At 40.5% G+C, this 24492-nt stretch overlaps 1 protein-coding gene and 1 long non-coding RNA gene across 5 annotated transcripts in view; one reads left to right on the forward strand and one right to left on the reverse strand.

The window, feature by feature from the left end:
* PSD3 (pleckstrin and Sec7 domain containing 3) overlaps nucleotides 1-24492 on the reverse strand; it is a 682522-nt gene that overhangs the window by 543072 nt on the left and 114958 nt on the right. The window lies entirely within an intron of this gene.
* LOC141580853 (uncharacterized) lies at nucleotides 1326-22784 on the forward strand. The gene is made up of 3 exons (XR_012513239.1): nucleotides 1326-1471; nucleotides 5095-5319; nucleotides 22651-22784. It is a non-coding gene; the product is annotated as an uncharacterized LOC141580853 (long non-coding RNA).

Raw genomic sequence — 24492 nt, forward strand, 5'->3', positions numbered from 1 at the left:
GTCAAGAGGTTGAGATCAGCCTGGCCAACATGGTGAAACCATGTGTCTATTAAAAATACAAAAATTAGCTGGGCATAGTAGCGGGTGCCTGTAATCCCAGCTACTCAGGAGGCTGAGTCAGGAGAATCACTGGAATCCAGGAGGCAGAGGTTGTGGTCAGCCAGGATCATGCCACTGCACTCCAGCCTGGGTGACAGAATAAAATTCCATCTCAAAAAAAAAAAAAAAAGTTAACTGTAAACAGCCTCAGGCAGCAGGTCTTCGGGAGGTATTCCACAAGAAGGCATTGCTATCCTAGGAGATGACAGCTCCATGCTTGATATTGGCCCTGAAGACCTTCCAGTGGGACGAGATGTGGAGGGGGAGACAGTGACATTGATGATATTGACCCTGTATAGGCCTAGACATTTGTATGTATTTGTACTCTTTTTCTTGACAAATAAGTTTAAAAAGAAAGAAGCAAAAGTTAACAGAAAAAAGCTTATATTATAAGGATAAGGATATAAAGAAAGAAAATATTTCTCTATAGCTGTAAACTATGTTTTAAGCTAAGTGCTACTACCAAAGAGATAAAAGGTTAAAAGAATAAAAGAGTTTATAAAGTAAACATGTTACAGTAAGCTAAGGTTCATTTATTTTTGAAGAAGGAAAATATTTTAAAAATAAATTTGTTGTAACATAAACAAACTATGTTTATAAAGCCCACAGTGGTGTATAGTAATGTCCTAGGCCTTCATATTCACTCACCACTCACTCATTCACTCACTTGCCCAGAGGAACTTCTAGTCCTGTAAGTTCCATTCATGGTAAGTTCCCTATATAGGTGGAGACAGAGTTTTGCTCTTGTTGCCTGGGCTGGAATGTAATGTGCAATCTTGGCTCACTGCAACTTCTGCTTCCTGGGTTCAAGTGATTTTCCGGCTCCAGCTTCCAAAGTAGCTGAGATTACAGGTGTGCCACACAACACCTGGCTAGTTTTGTATATTTTGTAGAGACATGACTGTGTATGTTAAATCCTTGACTTGTGATGAGTGTTGTCATAATACTGTTACTAACAGTAATTCTAAACTAATCATTGTTTGTGATTTCTCTGAAGTCTCAAGAATACTAAGCTGAAAGAATACTAAGCTGAGGTCCTTATTTTTTTTGCTAGCACCACAGACCTTCAAGATTCATAAATGATGAATGCAAACAACAGATCACTTAAACTATACTTTATTCATGCTAGTGATTTTTTCTCATCACTTCTAGAGAGAAAAAGAACATTCCAGAATCCTAATGAGGGTGACAAGGGGTGTGGGCACAGTGTGGGGAGGGGGAGATATCAGAGAACCAACTTCTCTCACTTAAACCTTGTGACAAACTTACTAAGTAGGCAGCATGATCCCCCTCTTGGAAATGCAGAAAGAGACAATGGGTGAGATCGAGAGGCTTGCAGAAGGTAATGTCATTAGGGAGAACAGTGGTTGAGGTGTGTGTCCAGGTCTAGCTCTTTCTTCTCTTCTCTATGGCCACTGGACCTAACGTAAACAGCATGTCTAGCCTGTCTGTACTTCCCATCTCCAAAGTCCAGGCTCCCAAGAAAGATCCGCCCACCCAACATGGGCTCCCTTTGCTTACCAGGGAGCTTTAGCATCTCCAGTGTTGTTTTCCTAGCATTTTTAAGAACTTATGTGATTCAAAATTGTATAAAAGTAGTACCTTATCAAGACTACTGATTGAAGAATATCAATTATCTCAAAGAAATGATGATTCCAGTGAACAAGTGTTAGAGGCTTAAGACCCAGGAAATCCCAAAGACTCCTGGATATATTCCATTCAGAGTTTCAGGTCAAAGGAGGCACAACCTGCCTCCTAATTCTCATTCATTCTCCTAGATGGTGGAGTCCACCACTGTCTGTCTGTCCTTGGCAGTTATTTGGGGAGCTCTTTGGAGTCATTGTGCTCAATTTTGTTGCAACCTGATGAGTATTCATAGCTTGATTTGAAAAAAAAAATTTGTGGTAATCAGCCATTTCCTGCTGTAAGAATTGTGTTTGGAAAATGATCTGCATTCTTAAGTTAAAAAAAATGAGAGACAAGGTATAGCTGGGATGAGAAATTGGATTGAGGGAGAGTTTGATGGAAGTGAAACCTGAATAGCTAGGAAGGCATGAGCATGTTAAGGGAGTATGTGTCAAGGGCATGGATAAAGAAACTGAGCTGAGAGATATGATCCAGGAGAGTCAGAGCAATGGTAAGAACTAGTACTGACCATCCCTACTCATGCCTCAACAAATAAAGCTTCAAGATGCTCCAGAATATTCTATCTACCTGTTAGAGATACATCTTCAGAGTCAGAGCTTTAGTTTCTTCCACTATTATAAGAAAATTTCTGTCCAAGTGAGCTTCATGCAATATTGGTAATGGCAATGATGATGATAATTATAGCTGCTGTCTTTGCCCATTCAGGTTGCTACATAACAAAATAATATAGACTTGGTGACTTACAAACAACAGAAATTGATTTCTCACAGTTCTAGGAGCTGGAAAGTCCAAGATTAAGGTCTCAGCAGATTTGGAGTCTGGTAAGGACTGCTTCCTCATAGACAATGGTCTTCTTACTCCAACCTCACTGGGATGGAAGGGGTGAGAGGTTTCTCTGGAGTCTCTTTTAGAAGGGAACGAATCTCATTCATGAAGGCTCTGCCCCCATGACCCCATCACCTCCCAAAGGCTCCATATTCTAATATAATCCCTGAAGAGGTGAGGATTTCAACATTTTACACACATTACTTCTAATCTTTAGAACAAAGTAAATATTAAGACCAAGAATCTCTGTCTCAAAGACATGGACTTAAGTCTCCAGAAGTGAAACTCTTTGCCCAAAGTGACAGCAATGGAGTGGATGTGGACCCAGGTCTCTGTGGCTCTAAAGTCCATGCTGTTTCCATGATGTCATGCTGCTTCCTAATTAGTATATTTAGGAGCTATCTCTATTTAACAAAGACGAGATTTGGTGAGAAGAAAAAGAAGATGAAAACTTTTTTCACCTCTCTCCAGGAATTAGGGCCCATCATCCCCTCAACTCCTTAAACTCATGCTTTTTCCAAACTGAGTCCCTGGTGACCATTTTTTTGCCTCTCCCTGAAAAGCAAGCCCAGTTAATTTCTTCAGGAGATGACACCATGTCAGATATTTCCCCTTGTGAATATTATTTCTGGAAGAACCAGATGGGAAAGCTTGGAAAACATTCTAATTAGATGGAGTCTTTCATTTCTATCCTGTTTCTATTTCCCTTTCAGCCTCCACCCCCATCCCATGCACATACTGGCACATTCTGAGCCCTTCTTTGTATTTTAGGTTGATACGTGCCTACCTTGGCAGCTGATCACACAGGCAAACTGCTTTGAAGTCCATGGAAAAAGTGCCTGAACAGACTAGAGTACTGAGCCATGGGGAGTTTGAATGCTCTATTCTGTGTCAAGCCCAAACGGCTGGTTCTCTTATTCCTGACTTCTGAAGCCCTTTATACTAAAGAGTGCTGGGCAGTGAGAGGCAGGGTTCTTTAGCCAGGCAGGGGTCAGGTTCTACACTACGAAGTAGGTGGGAAGCTGGGGTGGAGGCCATTTGAGTGTGAGGAGTGGGGTGTGGGGTGGCTATGCTCTGAGCCACCCAGGAAGGAGCCAGAAGCTGTACCTCCTCCCTTTAACCTCTCATTGCTCCTCAGTGAGGTCATCCTCACAGTATTCCGCACTGACTGGACGCAGCCTTCACAAAAACTTGATTAGATGAACAGGAATTACGTCTAAGAGCACATTTCTAAGTAGTCCGCCTATGCCTGCTGACCTTGGTAATGGCTGCAGTTACGTCTCTTGCCCCTGTGAGCCAAGCGGTTTCCACTGGCTACTTCATTTCATCCTCCGCAAGCTACAGTGATGAAGTAACTGAGGCCTGAGAGCTGAAGCAACTTACCCAAGGTCACAATCAAGAGGCAAAGCCAGCACTTGAAACTTTTGTGTCCTACCTGCAACCTGGGGCTCTGAAGTCCTGCTCTTGCACTGGAAGGCCCCTCAGTGCCCTCCATGCCCAGGGTGGGGCACTCAGGCTGGGTGGGGAGGCAGTCACACTGAGTGGGCCTGGGATCTGGTTCACCTTTGCTGGAAGACCTGGAGGTATAGACAATCTTGGCAGGGTATGGGTGGGATAGGAGCACAGATGTGCCCAGCTTACATGCTCTATGGCTTTCAGAAGCAAATCTTGCAATAGCAGAATGGCCTTATGTATCTTAAAAGGACACACCAAGTAGACGAAGTATAACACACAGTGGGAGAAAAGCAACACTTAAAAGTACAACCATGGCCAGGCGCAGTGGTTCATGGCTGCACTCTGGGAGTCCAACGTAGATGGACTCATATCATCCCTGCACTCTGGGAGTCCAGCGTAGATGGAGCACTTGAGTCCAGGAGTTTGAGACCAGCCTGGCCAACATGATAAAACCCCATCTCTCCCCCACTCCCCCAAAAAAGGCAAAACAAAACAAAAATTAGCCAGGTGTGGTAGAGCATGCCTATAGTCCCATCTGAGAGACAGAGCCCCATCTGAGAGGAAGCTATTCAGGAGGCTGAGATGGGAGGATTGCTTGAGCCTGGAAGTTTGAGGCTACAGTGAGCTGTAAGTGTGCCACTGCAATCCAGCCTGGGTGACAAAGGAGACCCTGTCTCAAAAACACACACACACACAAATATTTAAAAAATACCATTTGAAGCATAATGCTTTATTGTAGGTCTTCATAATGGCAAACGACTGCTTATTCCCTTGAGCACACATAGGCAGTTGAGCTGCTTTTTCAACCTGTCTTCTTTCCCCTCTAGAGAGAAAGCTATGTAAACGGGAGAGGAAAGGGTGCTTCCATATGATGCAAGTGTGCCCATCAGAGTGCCACAGAACCAAGAGTTCTACCCTTACAGATTAATTTTTCTGGGTTAAGCCTTGTCTTGGGGGTAAGAGTGGATTCTTCTTTAAAATATTAGCTACTCTGGGAGGAGAAAACCCTCTATCCCTAATAACTTGATTCAAGTGGTTTTCTGAGGCTGCTTCCTTCTAGACTGTCAGGTCCAATAGCTCCTGCAGATGGGTGGCAGTGGAAGGAGGAAAGAATGGGCCACAGGCAGGCCAAGGGCGTTGATGTTGAGCAGCACTCAACATCTTCCATGAATTCAACAAAGTCAAGAATGCAGGCAGCTCACGATGAAGTCCTGTAGCAGGCCAGGTTTACCGGGCTCATTCACAATTACAGATAAGAATTTTCCTTTGGTCATTTTATACTTTTGAAATATGGTAAATGATGTAAAAATGTTTTTAAAACAAGCTTCATTCTTTCCAGCTCCTTGTTATAGCAAATATTTGCATCCAAAGGAAATATACTTGTGTGTGTACACACAGTGACTGTGCCATTTATTTTGCATTCTGAAACAGGAAAAAAAAGCAGTTAACATGCTTTTAAAGTCATCTGAGCAGAAAATTGGGAAGAGCAGCAGCTGTGAGAAGAGACGTGTGCAGGGGTTACAAATGATTTCTCGTTTAACCCAGACGCTCCCCTTCCCGGTCAACAGAGCCCCATCTGAGAGGCAGATGTGAAGATCCTGGCAGTGACAATGACAGAGGAAGAGACAGGAGGGAGAAATGGTTAACCGATTTGTTTTGAAAGAAGTTGCTCAAATGTTTTGAGTCCTTCTATGCCTCATGAGTCCCATATCCAATGAATGTGATATTCAAGCAGGGTTTGGCTTGGAAGTGAGGACGGCCTGCCTCTACCATTTCCCGAGAGGGTGATCTTAGGCAAGTCACTTGGACTCTCTGATGCTCATTTTCTCACTTATAAAATGGTGATGATAATACTGTCTGCTTTACAGAACTGAAGCAAGAACTAAGCGACGAGATAGTATGTAAGAAAGTAATTCACAGAATGGAGATTACTATATACAAGGGAGTTATTTTTCTGAGCAAATGGCTTGACTCATGGTCACATAATATTCATGACAACATGCTCTCTAGGGTAATTCTGAGTAACGTAAATCCTAAAGGATAATTAAGAACTGAGCAGTTACAGAGGAGGAGAGAGAGCACTTGGTTTTGCATAAGCAACACACATACACAAAGAAACCATGAGGTGTGCAATCTACAGGGCAGGCTGGGGCACGCAGACTTGGGGGGAGGTGGGTGAGCAGGGCTGGGCACAGACGAGCCCCCAGGTGGTTTGGCTCAGTAGCGCTAATCATAAAGTTTGAAGCAGGCAGTGGCAGGAGCTTGATCCTGGAGGCATTACATACTTTCTCAGGGAGCTTGAACTTTATACCCTAGAATGATGCTATGTCTAGTACGTTCAGTGACATTTTAACAAACATATCTTTTCAAAAAAGTTTTTTTAGTCAAGCGAGCTCTAGAAAGGTGATGTAAATAGTTTACCCTGTTTCTTTACTGTAGGACTTGTTAGAGCCTTCAGTATGCTAACACACACCACAAATCTTCAAGAAGGAAGTACTCTGTGATGTTTCTTAAAGACCTTGATCACAGGACTTTTTTCTTTTTCCTTTTTGTTTTTGAGACCGTGTCTCACTCTGTTGTCCAGGCTGGAGTGCAGTGAGCCTCATCACTCACTGCAGCCTCAAACTCCTAGGCTCAAGTGATCCCCCCACCTCAGCCTCCCGAGTAGAGACCACAGGCATGTGCCAGCACACCAAGCTCATTTCTTTAAGTAAGTTTTTTTGTAGACACAGAGTCTCTCTCTATTGCCCAGGCTGGTCTCAAACTCCTAGGCTGCAGCAGTACAGCTGCCTGGGCCTCCCAGGGTGCTGGGATGACAGGCCTGGCCCGGGCCCTTTGCTGGCCCTCACTCCTTCTCACCCTTCCACTGCTCCAGGATTTCCATTTCGCTCCACACACTGGAGAATGCTAGGACCATGAGGGGCCATCAGTGAGCTCACTGCAAGTCTGTGATTGTACATATGGCTTCGCTAGCTTTTCCTGATCTCCTGTGCACTTGCAAAGACACCCTTCCCCAGATCCTCTTCACATAGGCTACTACTTCTTCCCTTCCAAGGATGAACTCACTGCCTCCCCTCCAGAAAGGGTGACATCCAAGCTGGGGTCAGCCTTCTGCTCCACTCCAACATTATCTACGTCCATAGACTCTGTCCCTGCTAGTCTCTGAGATGTCAGTCCTCCTTTCTAAAGTGAATGCCACGTTCTAGTCTAAGATGAGAATAATTGACAGAGAGGTGAAGCTACCTGTGCAAGGCTGGAGAGTTAGTAAGAGGCAGAATTTTGGCTAGTATTCAAGTCCCCTGATACCCAGATGATGACCCCTTCCCTTGGCTCAGGTATCTTCCATTCTGTAGTCTTAGTCTGAGAGGTTCAAATACATGACAGATACATGTCATTAATACATTTTTAAAAATACTGGCATAAAATCACTTAATCACATTATGAATGCCTACTGGCTTTGTAAAATTTCTTTTACTTGAATTATTTATTTCCTTCCTTTTTATTGCACTGTTTGTCTTTTTTTGTTCATTTTGTTTTAAGGCAGGGTCTTGCTCTATTTTCCAGGTTGGAGTGCAGTGGCATGATCATGGCTCACTGCAGCCCCAACCTGCCAGGCTCAAGCAATCCTTCTACCTCAGTCTCCGGAGTAGCTATCAGTCTCCCAAGCAGCTAGGACCATGGGCATGTGCCACTACATCCAGCTATTTTTTAAAAAATTTTTCTTAGTAGAGAAGGAGACTTTCCATGTTGCCCAGGCTAGTTTGGAACTCCTGGGCTCAAGAAATCCTGCTTTGGCCTCTCAAAGTGCTGAGATTACAGGCATGCGCCATCATGCCCAACCTGCTCTGTTTCTTCAACACAAATTACTCTAGTCCTAGAACTACCTAGGGATTAATGTAACACCTTCTGTGCTAACGATGAAAACTGAAGTTAATGAAATTCAGCTGCCTTTCACAGCAGTTTGCATTTTGTTTCCCAACATTTTCTCTGGGTTTCCATTTTCTCTGGGTTTCCACTGTAATGGGGATGCCAGCTGAGGGTAAGTGACAGTTGTGCTGGGTGACAACCAGGGAGGCCCCCCACCTGCAGATCCCCTGAAGCAGGTACTTGAGTTACAACGCATCTCAGCAGGGAGTGGACCCACTGTCACCCCTATTATCTGTTCATGCATTACTGATATGGAACCAAACACATTCACTGTGTTTGCTCCACTGAAAATGTCTGGATTTAGAGACAATATGTGATAAAACGTCCCTCTAAAGCCCTTTGCTCCAAAGAAGATCTCTTGGTATTAAGTCAACACCTTGCTTTCTCCATTGCCTATTGCTACTGGCATTTAAAATAAAACTGTTCTTGGCCTCTTTCTTCCTTTTTCCAAGCACTTTGGGTAGAATTAATTTTTGTCTGGTTTATGTTAAACCCATCTTTAAAACCTGCATGACTATTTTCTAAGTTTTCAGAACTCATCACCTACTTTAATCACATTTTCCAGGCACTGTTTCAATCCAGATAATTTGAAGGCACCAGGCTTCAGAACTCAGAGCTGGCACATACACAACCCGAGAAGAGGGCTTGCTCACCAAGTTTACAGCAATCGGATTTGGAAGGAGTGAATGGTTGTTTGTGTTTAAAAATAGTTGAATACAGGAGGCTTTTTCCAGTTACTGTGGAGAGACGCTTTTAGGCCTGATTAGCCCCCAAACCACAAACTATAAATGCTCTATAGCTCGTGGGAATACATATATCCCAAGATAACCTGGGACATTCATTCTAAAGCTATAATAATCCGGACACAACAAACTCAAGGCTGAACTGTTAGATGAAGTCTAATAATGTTAATTCTTAATAAAAAATTACTATATATAACTTAGTACAACTATACTTTTATATAACCATTTTCCTTCCCAAAATATATCTATCTGCCGAATCATTTCATCTTTTCAGAATCCTTGCCTTCAGTTCTCTTCTGTGTTTATTTGTTTTTTGTTGTTGTCTGCTTATTTGTTTTTGAGACGAAGTCTCACTTTCTCTGTCACCCAGGCTGGAGTACAGTGGTGCTATCCTGGCTCACTGGAATCTCCTCCTTGTGGGTTCAAGTGACTCTCTTGCCTCAGCCTCCTGAGTAGCTGGAATTACAGGTATGCACTGCCATATCTGGCTAATTTTTGTATTTTTAGTAAAGACAGGATTTCACCATGTTGATCAGGCTAGTCTCAAACTCACAACCTCAAGTGATCTGCCCACCTTGTCCTCTTGAAGGGCTGGGATTACAGGTGTGAGCCACCCCGTCCTGTCACCTCCAATTTCTTTCTAATATAATCTATCCCTTATATTGCTTCTAGGGATATTTGTCCATAACATGGGTCCAAGCAATTTGGTTTTATTGGCTCAAAATATTTCATGTTTCTCTATTATCCATAAAGCGTGAACTCCCCACTATGACATTTGGTACTCTCCACAATCTGGCCTCTCACATTCTAGCTTTGTATGCCTCTAGTAACATTTTTCCATTTCAACTACCTCCCTCTCAATAATGAACACTCAGCAAATATTTATTGAGCATCTATATTACAGGCCTCGAACTTTGCTAAGTGTCCGGTTAATGCTGGTGAATAAGTTATGTCTCTGGGTCTTGTGTAGCTTTCCACTGAGTCATTAAGGGAGAAGATAACATAATTAAAGAACAACTCAATTCATACAAATTCACTGTGAGAAGTGTCATGAAGCAGATACTGTAACAGAGAATCACAGGGGAAAAGCACTTCACTAGGGATCAAGGAGGACTTCCCTAAAAAGATTACAAAGTGGAATATGCACTGGACATTCCAGGCAGAGAAACTAGCTTGTGTGACGTCCCTGAATCAGACCTAATTGCAAGGTGTGCTATATAAAGTGAATATTCACAGCAGAGGACAGTATGACAGGAACATCTCGGGGCAAGGGCTGTTATTCAGCCTACCACAGTCACTGACTAGAAAACTGACCATTGGATTTGACATCCTGGGGTATACTGGGATGAGAAATACAATTTTGGCAGAAGACAGTTTGGAGTTGATTGAGAAGTGAATAAGAAACAAAGAAATAGAAGGATTATAGCCTGACAATCCTTTAGAGAAGTTCTGCTTTGATAGATGGTAGCTTAAAGGGGTTTGTGGAGGGAAATATTAGAACATGTGTTTATGTCAAGACTGATCTAATAAGGAGAGGGAGATTGATTCTGCAGGAGTACTGGAAGCTGAGCTTACTAGAGAAGTAGAGGAGCACCAATAAGCAATTGAGAGCTCATTTGAAGTCTAAAGTCATGAACTTGGAATGAAAGAAATAATAGAACTTTCTGCAGTTGTGCTCAGCATAGAGAAAGCAGAAGGCTGAATTTGTCCATGGAACTATGGAAGATAAAGGAATGTATGGTCTTTGTAAAAAGTAACTAGAATGGCGAAATATGAATTGAAACTAGGCAAAAAAGAAGGCATTTATGAGGATATCAAACAGTGAGAAAGTGAGAGAAGTGAGAGAATTGATGGAGTGGAGGCCGTGAAGAAATTGAAGGATTTTTCTAGTAGGGATACTTAAACAAATAAACGAGAAGGCTATGGGATGGCCCAAGAGCTTGATGTTGGTCTTCAAGATTTTAGAGATGGTGCAATGGTCCAGGGGATAACTAATGGAGTGGGTGCTGAAGCAGACAGAAATAAAAGATCACTTGAGATAAAGAGGTGAAGAAATTGAGATGCCAGGGAACTGAAATGGACTTTCCTGGGAATGCTGAAATTACAAAGACTGATGACAGAATTTGGGGTGGAGAGGAAGACAGGGAACCAGGAGCTAAAGTCTTCAGTGAATGAAGAGGAGTGATGGGGAGATGGTAGTTACAAAGGAGAAGGTGCATCCAAGTCAGACGAACTCCAAAGGGCAAAGTTGTTGCAGAAACAGGGGAACAATGATCTGCTGGTGACAGAGGAAAGGAAGGAAAATACCCACCTTACATGGTTACATGGAGTATGGGAAATAAAACAGCCTTTGGTGGTCATGGGAGAAGTAGTTTCAAAACATCACCACATTTCAGAATAGAGATGAAAACAATGTTGCAATGGGAGGCTGTGAGATGGAAACATTTTTGTTGGAACAGGAGAGACATGTGTGAGTGAGAGCTCTGGTGACAATGGATGATGGGATGCTGGCACCTCTACAGTGGCTGAGGCAAAGGAAGATGTGTACAGTGAGATTTGGCCTTATGGCCTCTCACCTCTCACAGGAGGCTTGGCTCTGGTTGTCTGGGACCACAGTCCTGCCCTTGTGGTTCAAGGTGGCAGCTTCCATGGGACACCCTGTATGAACATCTTCCTGATGCATGGGTGTCCTCGCGGTCCTCCAACACATTCTAGATTTTTCCCTTTCTGAGCTTTGCCCCTAGTGCTCCTCCATGTAAGATGCTTTCACCTACTAGTGCTACCTAATTTAGTCCCATCTGTCTTTAATGTCTGACACAAATGTCACCTTTTCTGCAAGATCCTTTCAATCAGAGACAACTACTCTCACTTCAGAATTTATATACGTGGAGTAGGATATGCAATTCAAAATGGGACATTTTAAGACATATTTTTCCCTCTTCAGCAGAAAACTTCTTATATGTGCATTTTTGAGGCAGGGGGATATATGCTGAAGGGAGGTCCCTGTAATTCAAAGGCCCCTACAACTCCCTTCCAGGAAGGCTAAGTGTTGTCTTGCCAAGGGTTAGGGCTCTAATTTTTATCTTCCCTTTTCTGTCAGTCCCAGAGATTCTAAAGTATAACAAGGTTAAGGTGATTTCTTTACATATACTTAAATAGCAGCTGACAGAGGAAGTAAGAATTCAGGCTACTTGATATATGGATATCTTTGCCTTTTATTTTAGCTCGGCTATGCAGCTCCCCTGAAGGAACAGAATGAGAGTCAGCCACTGCGATGACATCTTGCAGAAAAGAAAGGCAAGATTTTATGAACCTGTAGTAACGTTTTCCCTTTGCAAACAGCTTGCATAAACAAGGCCATTTAAAAATACTCGTCTGATATGAACTCAGTCATAACACAGGGTAAAAATCAGAGTCCATATATACATGACCTTGGAGATAACATGTAAAAATTAAAGACACTGTAGAGTTAGGATGAGATGATGAGTAATGGCCCCTGACTTTTCTTCAATCACCAGTTTACTATTTTTATATTACATTTTCAATACAAATGCTTCAGAAAATTCTCCACTTTAGAATAAGGCACCTTGTTATATAAAGTCATCATAACTTATAATAATAGCATTCATTTAATTGCAGTTAAAAAATCACAGATAAAAAAGTGTTTTCTCAGCTCTATCCCTGGAACCCAGAAAGAATGCTCTTCAGGGCAGAGCAGCACCAGAAGCCCTCCACAGTGGGGGGCATTCCAGTTGGGATCCAAAAGGCCCTGAGTAGCAACTGGGGACTCTAATGTTGAATGCCACAGCTGCAGGTGCCTTTTGTCAAAATGCAATGAGTAGGAAGCTGAAGAGATGACTAAGGAGCAGAGCTGTGGAAAATGGGAGGGAGGTGAAGTCTATGATACCAGCTTCAGATCATCATCATCACACCCTAACCACTGCCAGTCTCCCCTTGCCCAATGCTCATCAGCTGTCACTCTGATACCTCTAGCTAGCAGGTCCTGAGTAAATTCTGACTACAACTGATGAGATCTCAGGACACTCAGACTGCATTGGGAGGATGGTGGTGATAGCTAAAAGGGTAGTGAGGGCCATTCATTACATAAAGAGCCTGTTTTAAGATAAGCTATTACATAAATGAGTCAACATTCAATGCACACTACAGGTTGTTTATGTATGTAATATTTTATATCATGTTGCACACTCACTTTGCTTAAATTGTAATAAGAAATCTTGCTGTTTCAGTTGGGCAGGGCATAGGACAACTCACATAGACTCAGCTTCCTGACTGAGGGCTACAGCTCTGGGTCTAGCCAGTCTCTGTTCTCAGATATGGACCATTTGTCAGAAGGAAAGAGCAAGGGTCTAGGATTGACTCTAGCACAGACTAACCAACTGGATGGCAACATGAGCCTTGCTTTTTTGCTTTGTTACAGTTTGGTTTGGGTTTTAATACACCATGATAATACTGGTGTCAGATGCTTAGCTTGCCAGATAAAACTATAACACTTTCTGGGAACTGTTCAAAATATTAATTTAATGGCTATATGTTTGAGATTAAAGATGTAATTGCTTTCTGCAGCCTATAAAGAAGATTTTAAAAGATGAGATCGAACAGATTGATGCGTATCCTTCTGCAAAACAATATAAAAAATATATTGGCACAGTGCCCTTAGTACAATTTAGATTTATGCAAAACTTTCATTTTTCACAATCCAAAATTAACAAACTTAGAATGACACATACGTGTTGAAATGCAATGCAAACTAAACATTTTAGTACATCATCCTACAGTTCAACAGAATGTTGATATTTAAATTCACATTAGGCACCTCATTTAATTTCTGCATGATGATCCAATGGACAGAAAAAGATGAATTGCTGACACACTGACTTTTTTTCAACTCCCAAAAGGGAAACAAAAGTTTGCAGTCAGAAATGAGTAAGGAGTTCATCTAGTTCATTAGTGTGCATAAATCTGTAATTATGTACAAAAATAATTGGTATGTACTATGCTAACTGTATGATTATTATTATTTAGCTTTGCTCTGATGCCAATTATTGAAACATAATCCAATTGTACTAAGTTCCTCAGAGCCTTGGAGAATGTTAGTTACAAGCCCATTCTGTGCTCATTAGCATTGACCTTTATGGTTTATTTGGATTTTTATTTTTTTTGGCTTCCTGCTCGTAAGTTAACACGCCTTTGTTTAATAATCTATACTGTCATTGTGCCCTCTTGACCCAGAGGAGAGGCAGATGAATGGGAGTACTGATGCCAACTTTACAGCTTCTGTATATAGGCAATGTGCCCAAATTCCTATCATTTGACTCTGATTTCTTTTGAAACAAAGGGAGAGAAGAGAGAGAGAAGAACAGGTATTCAAGGTCTTTGTGGACTCATAATTAAGCACTGTTATATGGTGTAATTAAATAGCACAGGGCATATAGTAAGTCCAAAGTCAATATCATTTATTATCATTGTTGTTGATGGTATTGTCTCTTGATATTTTTGAGCACCTCCACGTCAGTCTTCTACTCCATCAGGAGGCTTTGTTCAAAGGTCTTATGCCCCCAAATCTAAGTCCTACCTAACAGAGCAGCTGTTTTCTTTCTACCCTCTTCAAAAGGAACAAGAAAAAGATTAGATGAAATGATCAGCCAGATAGGTGGAGCTATGTGAAGACACGCTAAAAGAAAAGAACACTTCAGCCTGAAAGAAGACCAAACAGCATCAGGTTCAAAATCTCTAAAATCGGAACGGTGTGCGTAAGATGAACATGGGCAGTTCCTAAATCCAGAAGTATTCAGATGACAGTGGACTCTGAAATTTAAAAATGGAGCGCTTAAGACAAAATGAATTTTTTACTTCACATAGTAGGTAGTAAACTCATAAAATGAATTACTAGAATAGTCATGTAGGAAATATAATTTTTTTAATTAAAAAAATTTTAGAGTTAGGGTCTTCCTCTGTTGCCAAGGCTGGAGTGCAGTGGCATAGCTCACTGCAGCCTCAAACTTCTAAGTTCAAGCAATCCTCCTGCCTCAACCTCTCGAGTAGCTGGGCTACAAGCATGCAGCACCGCACCTGGGTAATTTTTTTTTTTTTCTTTTTGTAGAAACAGCTTCTTGCCATATTACCAGGGCTGGTCTTTGAACTCCTGGTATCAAGCAGTCCTCCTGCCTTAGCCTCCCAAAGTGCTGGGATTGCAGGTATAAGCCACAGTGCCCATAGGAAATATAATTACATTACAAAAAGGTCAGACACATTTAACAATCACCCTCTAAGTATCTATTATGAAATTATGCAAACTACCAGCCAGGGATGGTGGTATGTGTCTATAGTTTCAGCTACTCAGGAAGATGAGGCTGGAGGATCACTTGAACTCAGGAGTTCAAAAACAGCATTGGGCAACATAGCAAGAGCCCATCTCTACAAAAAATGCAAAAATCAGCCAGACATGGTAGTGTACTCCTGCAGGCTTAGTTACTTGGGAAGCTGAGGTGGGAAGATTGCTTGAGCCCAGGAGGTTGAGGCTGCAGCGGGCTATGATTGCACCACCGCACTCCAACCTGCGCAACAAAGCAAGACATCATTTCCTTAAAACAAACAAACAAACAAACAAACAAAAAACTACCTAAAAGTTTGGAAAATGATTATATTACATTTTAAATAATTATACTCCATTTAAAAGCAAATATACTTTAGAAGAAAAAACAGAAATAAAATTAAATGTATATCACTAATACAGTAATACAAAAATATGGAAGCTTGAGACAAAAAATAATTTATAAAAATGAAAGTAATTCTGGTAGGATTGGGGACAGTTTTCTTCATTCAAAGAGTCATTTAATATGATTTTGCTTTAAATTAACATTTTTCCATTTTATCTTTTCCTATTCTTTTATTTTGACTTTTTGATGTTATGTTTTAGGTGTGCCCCATAAATAGCAGATAGTTACAATTTCTTTCCTTAGCAGTGACAATCTCCCTCTCTCATTGTTTTCTTTTAACTTGTAAAATGATATAATTTACATTCATTGTGCTTATTGATATAGTTAGATGTGTATATAACAGATTAACTTACTATTTTTATTTGTTCTACTTTTCTCATGCCTCTTTTGTCATCTTCTTTGCATTTGAATAAAATTAACAAGGTTTTTATTCATTTGTTTTTCTTATCCTCTGGCTTTCTTTTTTTTCTTTTGGTTAGAAAGCTAAATATTCCATTGTTGATTTTTTCTGTTGTTTTCTTTGAAATTTAAGTAAACAAAGCCCAAGTGTAACTTATATCTTAGTCTTCTTCTCAAACTAAAATAACCCTGGAATAGTTTATTCTACAATTAGACATCATGAGTTTTATTACATATAAACGACATGATTTCCTTTTTGTTCTTTTAAGAGATGAGGTCTCTCTCTCTGTCACACAGGTTAGAGCGCAGGGATGCAGGGTTTCGCAGTTGTGGTTGCTCACTGCAGCTTCAGCCTCCAACTTGTGGGCTGAAGCAGTCCTCCAGCCTCAGCCTCCTGAGTAGCTAGAACTACAGGTGTGCATTACCAAACCTGGCTATTATTATTATTTTTTTAATTCTGTAGAGATGGGGTCTAACTATCCAGAGATGGGGTTGCCCACACTGGTCTTGAACTTCTGGGCTCAAGCAATTCTGCCACCTTTGTCTCCCAAATTGCTGAGATTTACAGACATGAGCCACCATGTCTGGCCAATAAACTACGTATTTTCTAGTATATTTGCTCATCATTCCTTCTTGTGTATCATGCGATCCTTCTAAAAATTATTTTTCTTTATCTTGAAGTAGAGTCTTCAGAAGTTTCTTTAGTAAAGGTCTGCTGGTGGCAACTTCCCCAGTCTTTGATTATCTAAAATGATGGTTGTTTTACTCTCATTCTTGACACAGTTTTTTTCTGGGATTTCATTCGGCCATTGATGATATTGTTCCACAGTATCTGACTTCGATTTTTATTTTTGATTTTGTTGATGCATAGCAGTCACACATTATTCTGGCTTCCTATTTTTGTGTGTTGAGATGGCTTCCATGTTTCATTATCATACCTTGTAAGTAATCTTCTTTTTGTTTTAGATCCTTTTTAAGATCTTCTTTTTGTTTTTGACTTTTGAAATTTCACTAGGGTTTACCTAGTTACAGTTTTATTTTTATCGATCTTGTTTGCTAAGCTTTCTGTACATACTTTTTTTTTTTTTTAATCAGAAATGCATTTTGCTCCTCAGTTCCCATCTCTCCTCCCTTCTTTCTGTTCTCTACCTCTGTGACTCTGATTGATGATATGTAAGGCAGGCCTCATCATTCCATACTCCGTATTCTGTCCACATATTTCCTATGTCTAGGCTGATACAGTCTCTCTTCAGTTGCCATTAATTCACTATTGAATCTGTTCACTGAGTTTTTATTTTAACAATTATATTGCTCGCTTATTTACCAATTGTATTTTTCACTTATTTTCTACTCGGTGCTTATCCAGTCCCTCCCTTCCTCTCCCTCCTACCTTCTCTCTCTCCCTTCCTTCCTTCCTTCTTTTCTTTCTTTTCTTTCCTCTTTCCTCTTTCCTCTCTCTCTCTCTCTCTCTCTGTGTGTTTGTCTTTCATCTCTTTGTTTTCTTTCTTTGTTTTTGCTGGTTGTTTTAGTTTTGGGTTTTTGTTTGTTTGAGACAGGGTCTCACTTCATCACCCAGACTGGAGTGCAGTGGCATTATCATGGCTCACTCCAGCCTCAGCCTTCCAGACTCAAGCAATTCTCTCACCTGAGCCTCCTGGGTAGCTAGGACTGCAGGCAGAAGCTACCACTCCTGGCTAATTTTTGTATTTTTTGCAGAGATGGTGGTCTTGCCATGTTGCTCAGGCTGGTCTCAAACTCCTGGCCTCAAGTGATCCATCTGCCTCAGCCTCCCAAACTGCTGGGATTACAGGTGTGAGCCACTGTGCCAGGCTATATTTTTCATTTTTGAAAGTTCCATTAGGCTTTTTTGAACATCTACCTATCATTTGGTTTCTTGGTCAAGTTTATGATCCCATTCTTTATTTCTGCAAATACCACTTAATTATTTTATGTTCTTCAATAATTCTAAAATCTGAACACCTTGGGGTCTAAACCTGTATATTTCCTTCTTTTTCATCAGTGTGACTTGTTTGTGTTTTTGCTGATCTTTGATTATGAAAACATTTGCTTGATATTAATCCATGGAAATCATGCTGATCTTTAAAAAAAGAACTTGTGCCTGTTTTTGCTGTTACTGAAACTGCAACTTTTTAAGTCCCCTTTGGAGTTCCCTGGCTTGTGTCAGAATAGCAGATTTAGCTCATCCACCTGGTGCTGACCTGAGGCTGGAGCTCCTTACTGGAAAGGCATTGGCTCTCAGGGAAACACTCATTTTCCATTGCTGACTGCCCTGAGCTCCTGTGTCTGGCTTTTACTTACTTTATAGTCAGGAGATAGAAATGGGGACCAGAAGCTGTGGGAGTAGGAAAGTGTGTTAAGATTTTCTTTACTTCTCATGTGTTCTGCAGTATATTAAAAGTTGTAACTTGTCTCAAATGAGATTTTTTTTTTTGAAAAGTTTAAACTTCTTAAGCAATTAACATGGTGTTTGATACTATACTTATTTAACAAATGAATAATTTAAAAACTGTATATAAATAATAGCAATAGGCCAGGCACAGTGGCTCACGCCTGTAATCTCAGCACTTTGGGAGGCCAACGCAGGTGGATCACAAGGTCAAGAGATTGAGACCATCCTCACCAACATGGTGAAACCCCATCTCTACTAAAAATATAAAAATTAGCCAGGCGTGGTGGCACATTCCTGTAATTCCAGCTATTGGGAGGCTGAGGTAAGAGAATTGCTTGAACCTTGGAGGCGGAGATTGCAGTGAGCAGAGATTGCACCACTGCACTCTAGCCTGGGTGACAGAGTGAGACTCCATTTCAAATAATAATAATGATAATAGCAATAGTATTCATGGGGCATAGCCTAATGTCAGCCCCTATGCCAGTTTTAATTTTCGCAACAACTTTACAAGGTCAATGTAATTATTGTGATTTGTTCATTTTACAAATGGTAAATGGCTGTTATGAGTTTAACCCAAGACTGTCTTGCTCCAAAGCCCATGCACGTAATTGCTATGTATGTTGTTTTGGCATAAATAAATAAATAAACAAAAAATTTCATTCATTAAATTAGTAAATATTTCTTGAGGATTTATAATAGTAATACATTTATTATAAATAAGCAGTAAAGGTTTAAGCATTGTTTTGTAAGTATTGGGATATAGCAACGAACGAAAGAGAAAAAATTTCACCTATGTGGAGCTTATATTATAGTGGAAGGAAAAAGACACAACACAAATATGTAAGTACATTTACTATATGTAATATGTAAGGAGGATTGAGTTTACCAAGAGCTGGGCAAGATTGTTACTATTTTACTTTAAGTGACCAGGGAAAACTTCACTGACAGGTGATATTTGAGCAGAATAAATGAATGAATAAGTTTAAGTATTAGCCGTCTTGATATATGAGACAAACTACATACAATCTAAACATAAAACAAAATTGGATTTTCTTTGACAAAAGTCATGTTCTCTAACAGTTATTTTAAAATTTAACTTAATCATTTTTGAGACGGCATGTTGCTCCATTACCCAGGCTGGAATGCAGCGGTGTGATCTTGGCTCACTGCAACCTCCATCTCCCAGGTTCAAGTGATTCTCCAGCCTCAGCCTCCCAAGTAGCTGGGATTGCAGGCATGCACTACGACGCCCAGCTAACTTTTGTATTTTTAGTAGAGACGGGGTTTCAGAATGTTGACCAGGCTGGTCTTGAATTTCTGAGCTCAAAGCGATCCACCCGCCTCACCCTCCCAAAGTGCTAGGATTATAGGCATGAGCTACCACGCCCAGCCTCTAAGAGGATTTTTTTTTTTTTTTCAGATGCAGTCTCGCTTTGTCACCCAGGCTGGAGTACAGGAGTACAATGGTGCCAGCTCAGTTCATTGCAATCTCTGCTTCCTGGGTTCAAATGATTCTCCTGCCTCAGCCTCCTGAGTAGCTAGGATTATAGATGTCCACCACCATACCTGGCTAAAAATTTTTGTATTTTTAGTAGAGACGAGGTTTTGCCATGTTGGCCAGGCTCATCTCGAGCTCCTGGCCTCAGGTGATCCACCCGCCTTGGCCTCCCAAAGTGCTGGGATTAGAGGTGTGAATCACTGCACCTGGCCAAGAGTTATTTTTAATATTAATAATGTATTATACTATGCTTTCTTTTTAAAATAATCAAATATCATTGTATTATTTTTTTTTTACTGCATCCTGAAAAGCTAATAGGTGAAGGGTCAGAATGAAATGGTTATTAACGTGTGTTTGAATTCATATGCATTTATACCCACCTGTGTGATCTTGGGTGAGTGAGTGTACCTTTTTGGTCTGGTTCTTAAAGTGGGAATAAAATACAATATCTTCTTCACATGGTTATTGTGAGGATTAAACAAATCAATACATGTAATACACTGAAAACAACGCCTATAATAGGTGCCAGCTGTTGTTATTATTCTTTCCATTTTCTAGTTGAGTAATTCTAGATGCAGAATGACTGTTGAAAAACAAGGCTGTAAAATGTAAATTCCCTGGTTTCAGCAGGGAAGCAGTCTAATTGCCTAAACAAGCTTGAAGTCTATTTTTGAATCATTTCAACATTCACTTACTAGCATCCCTTTTCATGCACTGGGTTTTCCTTAGAACAATTTAAGTTGCTACTAACAGGATTTCAGGGTTAAAGTCAACAGAATATGTAAGACTCTGCAAATGTCTTTTCAAAAAGATAGATGGGAAAACCCCTTCTGATTGCAGCTTCCTCCCATTTTCTTGTTTTTCAATTTTTAATTATATTTAAAAAAATTTTTTGTGGATACATAGTAGGCAAATATATTTTGGGATACCTGAGATGTTTGCATCTACCCTTTGAGTTACAAACAAATTACATTCTTTATTTTACAATATACAGTTATTATTGACTATAGTCACCCTGATGGGCTGGCAAATCATCTTATTCATTCTATTTTTTTGTACCCACTAACCATCCCCACCTCCCCTCCCTGCCAACTCCCCAGTACCCTTCCCAGCCTCTGATAACCATCCCTCCACCCTCTATGTCCATCAGTTCAATTGATTTGATCTTCAGCTCCCACAAATAAGTGAGAACGTGCGATGTTTGTCTTTCTGTGCCAGGCTTATTTCACTTAAAATAATGATCTCCAGATCCATCCATGTTGTTGCAAATGACTGGATCCCACTCCTTTTTGTGGCTGAATAGTACTCCATTGTGTATATGTACCACATTTGCTTTATCTATTCATCTGTTGGTGGACACCTAGGTTGCTTCCAAATCTTAGCTATTGTAAATAGTGCTGCAACAAACATAGGAGTGCAGAAATCTCTTTGATATATGGATTTCCTTTCTTTTCGGTATATACCCAGCAGTGGAGTTGCTGGATCTTATGGTAGCTCAACTTTTAGTCTTTTGAGGAACCTCCAAACTGTTCTTCATAATGGTGGTACTAATTGACATTCCATCTGACAGTGTACAAGTGTCCCCTTTTCTCCACCTCCTGATCAGCATTTCTTATCGCCTGCCTTTTGTAGGCCATTTTAAATGGGAAGAGATGATATCTCATGGTAGTTTTGATTTGCATGTCTCTGATGACCAATGAGTACCATTTCAAATGCCTGTTTGCTATTTGTATTTCTTGTTTTGAGAAATGTCGATTCAATATCTTTTGCCCATTTTTAAGTTGAATTATTAGTGTTTTTTTATAGTGTGGTTTAAGATCTGTATATATGCTGGTTTGCAAACATTTTCTCCCGTTTTGCAGATTGTCTCCTCACTTCGTTAACTGTATTCTTTGCTGGATACTTGATGTGATTCCACTTATCCATGTTTGCTTTGGTTCCCTGTGCTTGTGAGGTATTGCTCAAGAAGTCTTTGTCCAGACCAATGACCTGGAGATTTTTCCTAATGGTTTCTTGCAGTAGTTTCACAGTTTGAGGTCTTACATTTCCATCTTTAATACATTTTGATTTGATTTTTGTGTATGGTGAGACCTAGGGGTCTAGTTTTATTCTTTTGCATATGGATATCCAGTTTTCCTAGCATCATTTATTAAAGAGACTGTCTTTTCCCCAGTGTATGTTCTTGGCATCTGTCAAAAATGAGTTGATCACAGGTGTGTGGGTTTGTTTCTTCGTTCTCTATGCTGTTTTATTGGTCTGTGTGTCTGTTTTTAGTTTTCTCAAATTTTGGATTCAAATTATAACTCCTATGTGACTAAGGAATTAGGTACAACTCTCAGCATGAATCTAGTGTATTTTGCTGGATTTACTGGAAGTACTAAAAATAAAATTATTTTTACTAATGGATTTCAGATTATAATACATAGTAAATAAGAAAGAAATTTCTAAGTAGAGGCCATTCTTTTTCCAGAAGAATCGCAAATTGCTGAGGATTTAGGTACCAGCTCTGCTTTTTAAACTTTCACATTCCATAAACTGTCCAACAAGGTAGCTAATAGCTATACGATGCTACAATGCTACTGAACACATGAAATGGGCCTCCTACAAATTGAGATAATCTCTAAGGGTAAAATACACCTTGGATTTCAAAGTCTTTGTATAAAAAATGGATTTTTAAAATATTGATTTTTATATTAACTATACATTGTGGTCTTAATGTTTTAGCTTTAGTGGTTTAAAATATATTATTAAAATTAATTTTACCTGTTTCTTTTTACTTTTATAAATGTAGCTATTAAAAATTTTTAAATGACAAATGTGGCTCACATTATATTTCTATGGAATGGAATTGGTCCACTCGGCCTTAATAAATCCTTTTTTTTTTTTTTTTTTTTTCATTTTTAAACATAGAGACAGGGTCTCTGTTGTCCAGGCTGGTCTCAAACTCTTGCCCTCAAGCGATCTTCCTGCCTGGTCTCCCAAAGTGTTAGAATTATAGGCATGAGCCACTGCACCTGCCCAGCAAATCCTTTCGGACACAGCCTGCAGTACTTCCAACTAAGTACCAGTCATCATTTCCCTGCATTTCATGGGCATGGGGACAAAGAAAGTGGCATGTTCAGCTCCCAAACTGCCAGTCCTGCCAGTCCTACCTTAAACATTGATCTATAGCCAAAAAATCTTACTTCATTTTGGCTACCTTTACTATGCTTAGGACAAAGTCTTACTTATTTCAGTATCCAAAATTAGGCTTTTCAGAATTTGTTCGTATTTTTTGGTTTGTTTTTAGAGACAGAGTCTAGCTCTGTCACCCAGGCTGGAGGACAGTGGCATGATCTTGGCTTACTGCAAATTCTGCCTCCCAGACTCAAGCAATTCTCCTGCCTCAGTCTCCAGAGTAGCTGGAATTACAGGCACCTGCCACCACACCCAGCTAATTTTTTGTATTTTAGTAGAGACAAGGTTTCACCAAGTTGCCCAGGCTAATCTCAAACTCCTTACCTTAGGTGATACACCCATCTCAGCCTTCCCAAAGTGTTGGGATACGTTGTGAGCCACCATCCCTAGCCTCAGTCTTGTTCATACTTTTAATTTCATTTAACTTGGCTGGGCACAGTGGCTCACACCTATAATCACAGCACTTTGGGAGGCTGAGGCAGGTGGATCACAAGGTCAAGAGATTGAGACCATCCTGGCCAATATGGTGAAACCCTGTCTCTACTAAAAATACAAAAATTAGGTGGGTGTGGTGGCATGCACCTGTAGTCCCAGCTACTGAGGAGGCTAAGGCAGGAGAATCACCTGAACCCAGGAGGCAGAGGTTGCAGTAAGCTAAGATTGTGCCATTGCACTTCAGCCTGGTGACAGGGGTAGACTGTCTCAAAAAAAAAAAAAAAAAGCATTTAACTTCATCTGGGGGTACAAAGTTCAGTTGGATGAGAAAGAGCAGAGAGAAGAAGAAAAGACAGGGATACCTCACCCATTTAAATATATTAGGAAATTAAACAATTTTAAACCATCAGATTACTGAGGACTACTTCGATGCTAACATATAATTTAGGTAAAGGTGGATGATAGAGGTAAAGTTTCCCCAGGGTAATTACTTGGTTAGTCACATAGTCACCATGATTCACCAAATCCTGCAGTAATTACACTCCTTCTCTTGGGAGTGTTCCTCACAAGAATCTATTAATTTGACTAAATGTCAAATCCCAGCACTTTGGGAAGCAGAGGTGGGTGGATCACAAGGTCAATAGTTCAAGACCAGCCTGGCCAATACGGTGAAACCCCATCTCTACTAAAAACACAAAAATTAGCCTGGCCAATATGGTGAAACCCAATCTCTACTAAAAATACAAAAATTAGCCTGACCAATATGGTGAAACCCCATCTCTACTAAAAATACAAAAATTAGCCTGACCGATATGCTGAAATCCCATCTCTACTAAAAATACAAAAATTAGCTTGACCAATATGGTGAAATCCCATCTCTACTAAAAATACAAAAATTAGCTGGGCTTGGTAGCAGGTACCTGCAATCCCAGCTACTCAGGAGGCTGAGGCAGGAGAACTGTTTGAACCCGGGAGGCAGAGGTTGCAGCGAACTGAGATCACAGCACTGCACTCCAGCCTGGGTGACAGACTGAGACTCCGTTTCATAACAACAACAAAAGAAATCTACCTCTTACCGGGTACACTGTCGAGGGCATAACACAGAGGTAGCGGCCTCCTGTTTGGTGCTGCTGTTTCTTG

Source organism: Saimiri boliviensis, chromosome 13 (assembly GCF_048565385.1).
Source record: "Saimiri boliviensis isolate mSaiBol1 chromosome 13, mSaiBol1.pri, whole genome shotgun sequence".
NCBI classification, from domain to species: domain Eukaryota; kingdom Metazoa; phylum Chordata; class Mammalia; order Primates; family Cebidae; genus Saimiri; species Saimiri boliviensis.